Genomic DNA, 15,132 nt, shown 5'->3' with positions numbered 1-15,132 from the left:
ACATTTTCCTCTGGGTGCTTTATATAATCGCTGTCGTGATTGGGGCCTCGGTGTCCCTGCTGCTTCAGGAAAACCACTTTTAATTTCTGCCATTGACTGCTCTACAGTACCGCCGCTGAAATTCCCTCGGTGCACTCCACCAGAGTCCTGGGCATTCTTATCTTGTATAAGGTTTTGAATCCGAGTAATAATCGAGTAAATCGTGCTATTTTTATCGCTTTGTCATCTAAGACACATCTGATGCCGGTTTCATTTCTTTTTGGTCGAAAAAAATGGCTTGACGTCCGAGGCCACGTGTCACGGAACAGTTTTCGATTGTGGCACGACTGTCGTGGTAAGCCCCACATTTAATGAGTTCTATAATCATGTAGGATTTATCTGTCGGACAAATATGATAAATTGAAATCGTTTGTGCCGTGATTACCGTCGTTTCGTCATCCGATAACTTTACTTCTCGACTACATGGGGATACGGCGCGTCGGGATCATGGCCGGGTGATAGGCAAATGTTTACCGGTAGGCGATAAATCATGAATACCGAGTGTTCTGACGGACTATATTTGTCAGAAACACACCATCAAACACTATCCCGCTGATTTTGATATATTTTACTGTCAGCTTGTATCAAATAATGCCACATTTTGTATTACAAATATTGAGTTCCATCAATGGTACTGTCATTTAATGGTACTGACATCCCTTTTAAGCTACGTGCGTTGACGGGCAAGCGAAAAAGCTATTTGCATGGAAGACCCCAAAGATACTAAATCCCCGTTTTGTTTTTGTTGGTCATGTAATTCGCGACTCTGACGTCACATCCACTTCCTCGGCTCGCACAACCAGCACCACCTAGTGGACAAACCGCTTTGTTCTTTCAGTGTTTATCGGCTACAAAATATTTGTTGATGGCTTATTATAGATTTAAGAAAAAGCGAAAATGACCTTCTTACACATCAAGTATCCGTTTGTATAGTAGGGAAATTTATCCCACTCCAATTCGGTTCGACAGCTGCCAATGATTGATTTACTTTGCTTACATTTTGATAGATGGACCTGACAAACTCTGTAAGATAAATACTATTTCATACAACATCAATCTTGTACGGCGATGAAGGCCGATATTTATTATAATATTCATCAATCGTCTGTCCCGTCAATGCATTCATTCGAATGGATTTTGGTTATGGCTGTGATCGTCACTTCGCCGCAACTCCAAACGTATGATGACAAGGGGCATCTATAGTGAACCTGGTTCGAGTCCTGCTAACAGTGTGAGGGCAAACACTTCACGTCAACAATCCAATATGGTTGTCTTGGGAAACCGAGATCCGAATGACGCCAGGCAAAGCAAGAAGAAACATTTACAAGAGTATTATCACTACATCTGACCAGTACCGATCACTACATTTTTCTACCGAAAAAGGATCTGGATAACTTTAGTTGATGACTCTGTCAAGAAGATGACCGGTTGCTGTTGTTGTTTTTATCGTTTTATGTGTCTCATTTCGTGAGTGTCGAGCGCGGGCGGGTGTTGTGTGTGTGTGTGTGGTGTGTGCATTGTTTATTGGATATCGTGTCAGGAAATTCCAATAAGTGTGTCGTGAACACGTACATGGTGTCAGTAAATCAGTCGGAAATTGTCAGCCGATCGTTCCTACAGCAGATAAAACAACGTAATCTACTTAATGCAATATTTTTGCTGAACGCTATAAATCGCGATATTAGTGACAATAAAAGGCACAGCGCAATATGTCTCTGTCAGCATAGCTTGAGCACACATATTACGGTCGATCGTGCCGCTTCCTCTTGCCACGATTAATCGGCATATAAATAATATTTAGTAGTCCATACACCGCCAATAATCTGCCTTGATTTACGATAACGAGCCGGGCCTTTGATGAATTGTGTTATTAATTGGCTTAAGAATTCGGCCGTTTATCATGCTAATGGTTGCGAGCCAATTCTGCAACTACTGCAGACGCCGCCGACTTGGGGCAAATTCTTTGCCGTACCAAGAGTTGGTTTATTATAAGCGATAAACGGCGCGTATATCTTCCTGCAAGATGTATTTATATGTGGAGATTTCAGAATGTTCGGCAATATAAAATGATTCATCGCAGATTGCCTGGCATATAATGGCGCAATAAATACAAGAGCCAAATGAATCTGGTCGTGAAATGTTTCCTACAGACATTCAGTAAACCATAGATTACACTGAAATACTGACATCAATTACTATGTGAAGACATTATATCTCCTAAAATACGTTTACTTTAATTTATTTGCACTTTCGGTGGTTGCAGCGCGAATCGCTATAAATCAGATTGAATGGCGCGTCCATGAACGGTTCGAATCGATGATGTCGGATACTATAAAAATGGCCGCCCAACAATCATTATGAACAAAATCATTATTATGTCAATCTATCCAGAAAGATGTTGCCAACGTTTATTTACGGGACTTCGGAATTCTGATTAAATGGTTTGGTAATTCCAAGTTCGTCAAAAACAGCTTTTTTAAAGAATTTGATACCTGTTCAGACACGCTACCTCTTGAGTTTTTGGGTTTTCGATTCCATCACCTCTGACATTTTCTATATATGAACACGATACTTTTTTATGTATAAGTTTCGAAGAAATAGATACATGATGAACGTAGTCAGCAGATCTGTGATGACATGGAGTAAACTTTTGTCGGAAATTTAGACGGATTTCGTTTTCGCTTGTGCGGACATTCTGTTGGCGAGAGCGCGGAAATAGAAAGATGACAGATATGCACGAGCTAAAGCGCAAGTTGCTATACGAATTACGTGTCGTGCAGAGATGATTATGGAAAAACAACTGGAAACGTCATGTTTGAAAATAAAACACACTAAACAATCAGTTTGCAGTCATTTTATTTCGATCAAGTGAATTTGCTTCGTTTGCCGCGAGCGAATTCCGCTATAGGGCGAGGTGGAGATTTATAAAGTTATTTGAAACTATGAAATAAGTTTCTATAAAGTATTCAGCGCATCGATTTTCAAAGTGCTCCTATTTCTGTACGTAAGTATGCGATCTATTTCTAATAGTTACTTGGGCGTGCCGACAAGTTTAACAAGAGGAAAACATTGTTTAATTCGACCCTAGATTATTTAGGTTTTTCGCTGCGCTTTCAAACGATTGACAAGTCGTTTAGGGTGTATTTTTATCTATATACAACTGAAAAGTATGGATGAAAGTTATTATTATTTCGAATTGTGCCCGCGGCAGCTGTCACAAATTTAACGTCAAGCAGCAGTTGAGTCCTGGGCGCGGCTGTTTTTCAACCGAAACTTTTTAGCGTATAAACAACCGTAGAGTCTAAAGTTGAAATCCGGGTTACACAAAAAATGAATTTACATATATATATATATATACGTAGATTTACCGGTAATTTCAACCTTTTTCCAATATCAAAACTCGCGCTATTCTAAACCGTATACGCGTTCGTACATAAAACCTGCACCGAACGACCGGAGACTTGTTTTCTAAACCAATAAAACTATAAAACCCGTATAAAATTCAGAGTTTATCTCGTTTTTCGTGCAATTAATCGATACCAACCGATTGTGCCCTATCATCATCGGACAATAAAAACATTCCGGTTCAGTCGTTGAAAATGCACGCATTGACTTCCCGAGTATATATTTGTATATACATATATGTATAGTATATGAGAACTGAAACATTCTTATATTCGGAAAGCAGAATCTGTTATCATGAATGTGACTGATATACATACTGTATACATAATTCTGAAAGCGGGAAAGGTAGCAGCTGAAATGAATTGAACGATTTTCAACTTTGTGACCGCAACCAAGTCCGTTTTGTACAATTGGTCAATCGTCGTCGGTTCCATAGTGTAGTGGTTATCACGTCCGCTTTACACGCGGAAGGTCGCGGGTTCGAGCCCCGCTGGAACCTCCTTTTTCCAACGTTTCGCGAGATAATCTCTTGTTTTAAATTCATCCTCCCTCAATGACGATCATATCGATTCAAATAATCTATACGTAATATTTGACGATTGACATTTTGAAGAGACAAATTTAGGGGTGTGTTCACAATGAGTTTTGTGATGATAAGTGCCTGCGGTTCTTATAACAAAAATCAATATCAACTTGTAGATAACTTCAATAAAAGTAACATCAACGGCAATTACACTAGAGAAGATGAAGAGAACAAAACTTCCAACCATTGATTTGGCACCGGGTATATTCTGGTAAAGTTCTAAGATGCAAAACTTTTAGAACATAATGCTTATGATATTTTGCCGGTTTTATCGGTTCTGTTTATCCTGAAGGTCTGTGATCGGCTTAATGTATTTTTCTGCTGCTATCATCATTTCTTGATACTGATCTCTACATTATGTAAATCCATCCGACAAAAATCTAAATTTCTTATTCTGTTGACGGTTAGCTACACATGTGAATGATTCATTTTTGTTTCGCACTTGGTCACGCGGGAACAGACTAATAACTAGGCGGATTTTTTGAACTCGTCGGTCGCAATATGGCACACACTCTAGACAATGGGGAAGAATGCGTAGATAAGTGGTTTGGGGCGGTTTCGGGGAGTTTTCTCGTTAGCGTCTTTGAAACACAATACCCGAGCAGTGAGAGCTAATATTGTAAGTGAAATGAAACGGAAGTAATTCGCCCTCATATCACCAGGAGGCACTGTCCGTCATGCGTCCAAAAATCGCACCGCTGGAGGTCGTATTTTTTAGTTGGATGTCCGCGTGAAAACAAAGGCGTCACTGATAATTACAATGCATGAAATGATACAACCCACCGGGCATGATTTGTACGGAAACCTCATCTTCATAATATGGCTGGAAATCTTTTGGCGTACAATGTCGTCTGCGTTACAACTACCAGTGCTTAGTTTTAGCGGATTTAATTCGTTTTCATAATGAATACTTTGTTTTGCATATATTCATCCTGGAATAGATAGTTTTTTTAGCCTGCCGATCGAATGAAAAAAACATACAAGTATATATAAAGAGTTTGTTGTATCGATGGATTTTTTTTTCGTGTCAGGATGTTACAAGATCATATCCAACCACTTCAACCATTTTACGTGAATATGTATATATTATACATACAGTATATAGGATAACAAAATAAAATTTGTCGGCGGAAAAATGTCATTATTCATCAAAAGAATGGCGCTATCTCGGACGAGTTCATCTTTGTGAAATACGCGGAAAATAAACACATCTGAATGTAAGCTGCCACTTCCGTTTTTATATGTTTACGCACATCAAAGTAGTTTTTTTATAAGACTTCTCCTTTGCCGGGGGCTTTGGGCAATCATCTCAAAGGGAAAGTTTTGGTGCAACGAGATTCGCAGTGACAGGCCCTTCACTGGTAATTTATGTAGACCTGTCTATTCGTATAAATCACTGGGGTGAGATATAGACCAGGGAACTGCATTAGTTTCCTCGGCTTGGTGAAAACTAGCAGAATTAGAACTGACAGCTGGGCAATAAATCAGCATTGATTGACGGCGCGGGCGTCTAGCGGTTCGTCTGAAGTATGAGATGCGACTGACATCGTTTCTGTAGCTATATCCTACTTTACACGGGCCGGTATGTCAGCTAGGTCATTAATTATTCTCGTTTGACAGCCTGATGGGCAAGTTTTTGACGAGGGATCAGCGTAACTTTCCGAAAGATGATGGGATTTTTATGCATCGTGTCGGTTGCTTTGTGGCATTGTGAATGATTGATCTATATACATACATATACGGGACCTTACTCTCCTATCATCGCAGGGCTGACAGGTTGGCCTCTGGTCCATATCATGACCGTTCTTTGTTTCATCTTGTAACGACTACCAGTTTCCATATTCTTTTTCACTAAGCGCTTGCTGTTGGTCGAAATTTGATGTTATAAAACTGCTCTCTCCATATATATGTACATGTATAACTTTACCAATCCAAGTATGGTTGCAGCACGAATGAATGGCGTTTTTGCCGATCTTCAGAAAGACGGAGAACATGAAGGCCGGTTCCATAGTCAGGGGTTAGACTTAGACCAGTCTAGGAACATTTTAGCTTTATAGCCAATCTGACAACCTAAAGGCCAGTTTGAGGAACTTTTTTGGCTTATTTCTCGACTGTGGAACGGGCTCCAGGGCCCGACCGATCGATAGTTGAGAGTGAAATCCAAAAGTTCTCCTCATTCAGTCTTGAGTTGTTGGGTTGACTATAGAACTAAGATGGACCCGGTCCAAGGCTGTATTAATGAGTAAATTCATTAACACACGTACTGTAATCTGTGCCCGTAAACAGCTCGGACGCCTGAGTTTATAATTCAAGCTCATTCAAGTGGCGATTAATCATATATGAAGTGTAGTTATTAATTCCACGTTTGTCATATTACCAAACAGGCGGCCATCGATCATCCGGGACACTCATTTCTTCAGCCGCCACAATCTGCCATGACAAGAAACAATTACCACCGGAAGTCATTCATTTCTATGAAAGAATTATGAACACATTACCCATATTCCTGTAATTTCACTTCGAATATTGCTGTCATTTATCATAGCTTCGTGTCGACGTGAAAATGCGTCACTATCACTCAACTGGGACCGAGGTTTTGAGGGAAAGTCTTGAAAACTAGAAAAAATTCACAACATTTTTGCGATCGAAAATTGTAATCAATTCAAGAATCGCGGACTGACCCTACCTAGACCTTTGTATACCCCTCTTTTTAAGATGATATGTTTAGAATACATTTGTTCGGGGAATTTACATGTTTGATCATTATTCTTGTTGCAATATGTGTTTATGTTTATAAGCAAGCCTGAATTCTGAGTACTCTATCCATCAAAGTCAATCTCTAAGACTAAGTGTATTACCTCTTCCCTCTAATGTCTCATGTCGAATGCCATTGATATTTTTAGACGATCATTAATCAACTTAGCTTTTATTTTAGGACGAACATGTCCAAGCATCGGCTAAATAGGCTTTACTTTTAGATTACCATAAAGCAAGTCTAATCAATCATACGCAGGTTTATGTTCAGCGGTGCAAAAGACTCAAAAATATTGAAATTTTAATGACGCCAATTTGGTGGGTTTCTGAGGCATAAGCTCGATTATGATTAATCTCTATATAATCACGTGATGACGCCAATGTGACCTTTGCTCACGAAATGTTGTTCGGAGAACGTTTTAGTTCCACGGTGTTCTGTCTATTACAAATAATTAAAGGTAAACACCAGATAATTCTGGTAAAACGCCTTCAATCCACAGTTATTCGTAAGAACTTAAAACGCGATGATTTCATTTTATCCAGGAATATCCTTTAAATCAGCCGCATCAACCTCAAATAGACGAGCGGATAGAAGCGATCAAGGCTCCTTAATCACTGCTGTCCTATACGGCTGGTCGAATCTTACATTCCATGTAGTAACGGGCATCGATCATTTTGTGACTGTCCATCTCGGGTACTAATGAAGCGTAAAGAATGAAGACATCGCCATTTTTCCGTGCCGTCGAGTTCGCCGCGGTCGGCACTACATCACGGCCGAGTTGTGCGGTCATTAGGGAAACATTACCATTCGTGTCGATCGGCATAAATCACCCGTCGTGAGCCCCCTCGGTTTATCTGTTCGGCTCCGCGCCATGACTTACACTTCTATATGACAACATACATCAAAGAACGTTGCTTAGTTAACAGACCAAACGAGATTAGTTTCAGATATTGTCCGTCCATGTTTCCTACTGATTTATTGCTGTACCGATGGTCAGCGTGCCTGGCTGCCATATATATCTTCTTTATAGCGGGAATTAAGGCTGAAAAATCGGCCGATATTCTGTGATAAATGTACACAGGCGACATCATGAATAACTTTTATGACCAACTATTTCTGCATACGTCTTGACAGTTATGTCATCCCAAAACGAGTTGCAGAATAGCTGTTGGAATATCAACTGGGCCCTTGAAGGCCACCGCAACCACCTTACCGAAAAACGCTACAGAAAACTCGAATTTCTAAAAGGCCAATCCTGATGATTTCCTTTTTTCTTCGTAGTTGGCGTAAAAGGCTTTTTGAAGGCGCCATCTATTGTCAGTTCTGAGTATAGGATGGCTGCAGAGCTCGGTGAGAGTGTAGCGTGTTTGATAAACATGGATCTTAACCATCTGTTTCACCTGCCAATTCTCGTGAAATGAAACCTATAAATCCATCAGTATGATGTTAATCTATCCTCAGCGGGGTAAACAAGATCAAAGCAACCATCTTCACCTTCTAGTACCGACAGCTAGTGTGATAGGCATGCCAGCGTGAATACCTTACCATATGGTGAGTTATTAAAGAAATAAAACATCTCTCGTAAATATCCTCTTTACATCTAGGGCTTTAGTTTCCCCTTTGAAAGTTGCCTTTTATTTAAAAATTCGTTTAAATCCTTAAAAAAATCCAGTGACTCATCATTGAGGATTTATAACGTGAAGATGTATACAGTTCCAAGTTCTATATAACACCTGACTTGTCATGGAACGGATTTTATATCAATCGACGGCCGACACGGATCGGACTGATGGTTTATCGTCCTGAAGCTGTGCTCCCCTCAGCAGAATTTCCTCTTATCGAGAAGTGATGGGAGATCAAAATCAGCGCTTAAAACCTGCACAATGCACGAAAGTAAGACGAATTTCAAAATTGCTGCTTTCTTCGGCCGAGCTCTCCCCTTTGAAAGTCCTGGATCCGCCTCCGAACTCTAGAGTTAATTAGAGAGAGAGAGTTTGCCGATCTTCCAGTAACTGGATTTGTTGTTATATCTTCAACTCGCCGGTGTTTGGCGGCAGGTATCGCCACGCGCCTCCGAATTCTCTCAACACGTATTTCTGACTTCGATGACTGGAGTTTATCAGATTAACGTAAGATTTTACTAATCCAGATGGAGTTGGAGCAAGAGAAGCTTAACTATTACATAATCACACGGATATTGCCACGTGCGGATAATCATATTAGAGATCACTACGGTAATCCGAGATTATCTATAACAATCCTATTGGAGCCATATGACTGTATCCTGGCGTTCGCACGCATATAGGTTTTGTGCGCCATCTGTAGGACTTGGATATAAACTATCAGTTTATGTGTATGTGTATGTGTAATTTTGCAGTGTTTACCCATAGGATAATTGCACAAATGACTATAAATCATATAATGGTATAACGTATAAATATAATTGAAGCTTCACAGGGAAAAATCTAGTTAATTGTAGCTCATTCCAATAATCCTATTATATAGATAAACACCATGATGTTAGATGTATATTTTTTATATATAAACCTATCGAAATCGCCGTTCTATACTCTGGTTTCTCTTCAACCACGCTTAAATCTTTCGCCTTTTACTAAAGATTTCCGTGGAGAGGAACAATCAATGAGTCTGTGAACATATTTTTGAAGTCCTCTCGACCGGGAGGGCAACTATGAAATCAAAAAAATATATAATATCTTATCGCATATCTACTTCCATCGCGTGGTTTTTCCTCTCAGTACGGCAATCAATCGACCATTGATGCAAATAAAACACAATATTTCGAAGAATTATTTTCGACCTGGTCTCGTGTGTTAGTTAGTATACGGCGTCATTGTACCTGATGACTTTCCCGAGTTCTCTATATTTTATGATGTTGTTTTATTGGGATATTTTTATGATGATCTACGACCGGTTTAGGTTATTGTTTTTGCTCTAGATGGTTGTAATTCACGGTTGATCAAACACGTGGACGCTTTAGCGCGAACTTCCCGACTCTGTACCGGTATAGGTTTTCCCGGTAAAGGTAGGTGTGACTGTGATCAGTGTTCCGATACTGCCAGGCGATACCAAGAAAAACGAAGGCGCGTAAAGAGGAAACGAGGAATGATTTTTAGTGTATAGTTCTACGAAAAATGAAAAGTTCGTTCTTTGTGGTTATAATGAATGGGTTTTAATTGAGATTTAACGTCTTCAGTATGACCTCTTACGATCGTCCCCTATCAATCGTGGGCCAAACCTCGCTTGAGAATAATAATACCCATCAGAATGTTATTTCAGACACTATAAATTTTGTTTGATTAATCTAGCTAAGAGATTTTATGACTAACTACGGTCATAATGCGGCGATGATTAAAATATTATGCGTCTCTTGAGTCGATATTAGCCACTGATGTTACTGACGGAGACATAAAACCGTGCTATTGTTTGTACGATCAAGATGTCCTATGAATGGACTGAGTTTTAAGGCGAAATACTTCGCCGCAAGTGTAATTTTGAAACATTCCGTAGCGTATACGAATGCTTTGAAAGTCAGCAATATCGTTTTATGGGCGCCGAGTAATGACGCGAATATGAAAATATTCTCAGAACGCTGGCAGCGTATTTATCAATTTATGACGTTCAATTCATTTCAATTTTCAGGAAAAAAAAACTATCCGTGTTAATGCAGCGCCATCTGGTTGTGTCGTATGTAAACGATTCCGACACGATTTCTTCTTCGAGATAAAATGCGCGGGAAAAGATGAGAATTCTAGCGTGATTTGGTCGACAGCAGCGAATGATGAGTGAGCATATTAGTAAGCTTGACAGATAGGGACGCTAATACCAATAGCGAAGCCATTTTTCATCCTAATATGGCTGTTTTGGTGCCCCATCCCCGCATGCTACGTTAGTTCCCATGTTGAGATCGATTCATCATCCGCTAGTGGATAAAGCTGAGCAAAATGTAAGGTTAATTTCTAGCGATAAATCACGTGAAAGCCTTTTGATATTAAAGCTAATGCACGTGAACGGCAATGAAATAAATGCGTCTGCCATGTCGTCGCTATAGCAAGTTATCTGGAAATTGTCCCTCGACACGTTTCCCGTCCCGTTTAATTTGTCATGCTCGACTCTCGTGATCGAGATGGTGTCGCTGTCTTTCACAACTCGGGTAAAAATGAGACCAGGCGCACCAGCACCCCGCGTTCAGCTATTGTCCCAGTCCGTATTTTGAACGGGATAACGAACGCCGAAAGCAAGATTTAGCGAAAATGAGCAATGATGCACCTGGTTTATGTCACTTTATTTGAAATAAATGATAACTGTATGACTCCAGCGAAATTTAGCACGTTACAATTATTTTTAAGCGGTTTATGCCCAACGCAGGGAAACACAGACACGCGGAATCAAGCGTGTTTTTTTATCTTGGACACATTGTTCCCGAAGCCGTGTAGCACGGACGACGCAGGGAAACGCTCGGAAACATGTTTCTGTCTCTACTGTTTCCGTGTTTCCCTGCGTCGTATGCGTTGGGCTTTATTAAACTCGTCTTACAAGGTGTCCTGAACTAGTTCAGCAAAACCTTCCGAGGGAGGTTTTCATTTACAGCGTGAATCCCCCTAATCTATCAACGTATTTTTAAAACGGACACTCTTTTTAACTCTAGGTGTCAAATTACATCATAAAGCTGATGCGAGAGAGCGGCGTCAACGTCAAATCTAGTTTGTTGTATCATTTGCCGTCATCCGTACGTCAAAACAAGTTACCGTAATCTGTCAAACCAATTACAATCTACAGGTAACATTGCAAATTGTATTATCACCGAAAAGTCTCACAATCAACCGGGCTGACTTTGAAGAAAATTGGATCATGAAATACTTGCACACCTCGCGGTGCATGCCGGCGTTTTCTCGTTACTTGGCGACAGCGGCGCTTCCAGTGGCAATACCCGACACTAACGCAATGGACCGCCGCGAAAAAACCTGTTATACCATGTACGTGGAGCTTTCTACTGGCTGTCTTTTCCATCGATCATAAGTAAAAAATTAAAAACAGGTTCCATCGGGTTTCGAACCCGAGACCTTCTGCGTGTTAAGCAGATGTGATAACCACTACACCATGGAACCGGTGACAACAAATGTGAAAAATCAACGAATTGTATGTACCGCTTGCATTGCCGGCTTGAATGATAATGGCTTTAATGACTGTTCGGCATGTTTTTCACGAAGACAATATACTTATACTGAGTAGCCAGGGATGCTTTGTGAATAATTTAACCGGCAAAGCTATCATGTTCGAAATGCGTGACTTGGCGGAACGTTATCGAATGAATTTTAATGACTTGTCCATTTATCAATTTTAAGTGCCATATTGCGCCAGTTAAGATTAATCACGTAGAATTGAACTGCGCTCAAAGAATGTGAGAGCGCAGTATGTCTATTGAAATAACACTTCAAATTTATAAATTGAAATGACAACATCCTTTATTGGAAACTCAAAAACGACGTCCAATCAAAGCAAATAAAACGTCAAATAATTCCATTAGATAAATAACATTCAGTGCTGTTAAAATTAATGATTTCTTTTTTAGTTTGAACAAAACGATAGTGGACGAAATAATCAAATATTCCAATCTGTTATCATCGTGAGCTGTTATAATTTTTTTGATATATGTACATGTATATATATATATTTCATTATGTCAGTGACGTCAGCAGACAGAAGAGCTGCACGTAAACCTGTTGGTGGTGACAGTCAATATATCGATAGTGTTGCAATAAGCGCTTGATCACGGAATACGTGAATATGAAAATCAAACGCGATCAAAATCAAACTTTGTCGCATGTAATACCATGGACTCTAAAAAACGATGAACGAAGTGAACAGTTCAAACGTTTGAAAATTGCTGTTTCTCCGACTGAGAGACGGACAGGTGAAGATGCTAGTTTGATGACTGTATTGTGTTCGGACAAAAATGGGGCAAAGTCACAGCGGATTACCCCGTCAGCCACAGAATAGAATAGGAAACACGGGACTTGTTTTTATCGTGATCAATTATCCTCCCAACCCAGCAGTCAACGTCGACACTTGGCCATTGTGTTGTAAATTATGGAGCACTTTATGCTCTGTCATTTATCACTCACAATTGTGCAATAAATTATTAAACCCTTAATTCTTTATCATTTATCATTTTTCTTCTATAAAGGCAATTAAAGCTGTCAGCCTATCCCGGCGAACCTCGTCCATCACGCCAGTAATATTCATTCGCCGTAATGATGGACCATATTTCATCGGCAGCATAATGGGTGCTTTGCAGCAAGATATAAATATGGATTTTAATAAAGTATCCATGATTTATTCCGTAGCACGGTTGACGCCGGGGACTTTTGGCCCACGAAGCGATATACAATATGAAGTTGTTTTATATTTGCTATTAAATCTCGATTGACGTATTGTAAGAGATCACGTCATATAAGTCGCTTTTAGTTTGTCGATTGCCGCCGGTGTGTGTTTCAGATGAAAACAAATCAGTTTGTTGCTATAACGAACAGAGGCGAATGCGATTTAAAAAAGACTGTGATTGTATCATGTCCGCGGGGCTGTTTACAATTGCCTGCAGCTATTGCATCAAGAGATGATTAAAAAGGCACATTTTCCCGAACTCAAGTTTTCAGTATGCGGCGAGGAGTGTCGCGGAGCGGTAGATTTTGGAACGACTCAGTGCAGCTTTTGGGAGAAAAAAAACACTGTTCTTTCTAACATTTAATGTTATCATTTTGGTCGAATTTTACACATTCGAAATAAGGGGAACCTATTATATTTCAGCTTTCTTCATCTACACCTCAAGCAGTGGGCTTTAGATCCCCTGAACTTTTCGGGGGTGCAGACAAGTTTCATTTGGCCAAACAGGAACTGCACGAGTGCCTACTTCAGGGTTCCCGCTAGATGGTGCCACTGTATAAGATCGCTGGAGCGATTGTTGGCTCCCTTGGAACGACATAAACGGCAACTTAATCATTGTTGACGTTTTTACGTTAGCTTAACGTCAAAGCGTCGGAAGCTTGATGATAGATGTATACCACCATGGTCAGAGGTGCCGTTCTGACGTCATTAATCATGTATCGGGCGATAATAACATATGCGCATGAATTTTGTTTTTTTTTTAGATATACAAACCTATTTATTCATTTTATAAATTTCTATGCGTTTTCTGTGGCACTAATTAAAATAAAGACGATCTTTGTTTTGGCGATAGAAGCCGAGGCATTGCGGACAGCTGAGCAAATAAAGAACCTCGTCAGATTGAAATGCGGGGGGTGTAGGATTTGAAAACGTCAGACTTTCGAGCGAATAGAGAAACAGAAGATGGGTTTTCGATGGACTTAAACTTTAAAAAAGGCCCGAAGTTACCGAAATAGTGTAACGTAAAGAGAGTACGTATAATGTAATCCACAGCGAAACCTGCAGATTGTCGTTGAAACGGGGTATCTAGAAGACAGCTGTCACGGATCTTGCGGTCAATGTCGTCAGTATTGAAACGTCGTTATGCACACATTGACAGAATGCCAAAATCCCGTCAATGACATAATTCCAAGCGATAGTTTTTGCGACATCAAAATGTGACAACTGCCCGTTGAAAACATCATCGCGAACTAAATGGAATTAGAATCGTTTATACTTTAAAGACATTCGCTCATCGGGCACGATAGGATTGGGTCTAAAACTGACAAGCGATTTGACATTTGACAAAAATAAACTGACTATTAATGGTGACAGCGTCATTGGGACGGTCGGATGTTCAGTCTAACGCCATTAATCACTAAGACTTAACAACTGCGTCATGTTTCAATGCGGCAAAAATATGACAACTTGTCGGTAATCCATGCGACGTAACATGAACGCGAGAAGCAATTTTCAATTCGAGTTCAAACTCTCTACCTGTCAAAGCGAGAGATTAATTGGTCTTGGCGGGGAGGCTAAATAGCTATTCGTCGGACAGCTCAAGATAAATTTCTTGTCAACATTAAACCTGTGCGGATAAATTATGAGTTTGATAATCAATTACTCCGCGTTTGCTACATACACCAAATAACCAGAAGTGGACCCCGCGTGCGAACATAATCCGCGACTCGACGAGAAAATCGACTTCACTGTTTTGACACGAACGATTAATGCGGCTTCTGAATAGAATTCATTACCCATTGAGACGTGTGAGTCGACTTTGAACCCGAAGAAAGTTGCAAAACAATCTTTTGGAACTTCATGGATTGAAATGTGTAGTTGTAGCGGGCCAGTCCGAAGTCAATGCGTAATGAAACAACGGGCGCTAAATAAGATGTGGACACCACTG

At 40.1% G+C, this 15,132-nt stretch overlaps 3 non-coding genes across 3 annotated transcripts; 2 read left to right on the top strand and 1 right to left on the bottom strand.

The window, feature by feature from the left end:
- The first annotated feature begins 3,870 nt into the window (after nucleotides 1-3,870).
- Nucleotides 3,871-3,943, top strand: Trnav-uac (transfer RNA valine (anticodon UAC)). The gene has a single exon. It is a non-coding gene; the product is annotated as a tRNA-Val (tRNA).
- A 5,405-nt stretch (nucleotides 3,944-9,348) lies between these two features.
- LOC141904812 (U5 spliceosomal RNA) lies at nucleotides 9,349-9,468 on the top strand. Its single transcript, XR_012619215.1, has one exon. It is a non-coding gene; the product is annotated as a U5 spliceosomal RNA (small nuclear RNA).
- Nucleotides 9,469-11,835: 2,367 nt separating this feature from the next.
- Nucleotides 11,836-11,908, bottom strand: Trnav-aac (transfer RNA valine (anticodon AAC)). Its single transcript has one exon. It is a non-coding gene; the product is annotated as a tRNA-Val (tRNA).
- Between the last annotated feature and the right edge of the window lie 3,224 nt (nucleotides 11,909-15,132).

The sequence above is a fragment of the Tubulanus polymorphus genome, chromosome 4, assembly GCF_964204645.1.
Source record: "Tubulanus polymorphus chromosome 4, tnTubPoly1.2, whole genome shotgun sequence".
In the NCBI taxonomy this organism is placed as follows: Eukaryota; Metazoa; Nemertea; class Palaeonemertea; order Tubulaniformes; family Tubulanidae; genus Tubulanus; species Tubulanus polymorphus.
The sequence above is the reverse complement of the archived record's forward strand: the minus strand, read 5'-3'. Positions and strand labels throughout refer to the sequence as shown.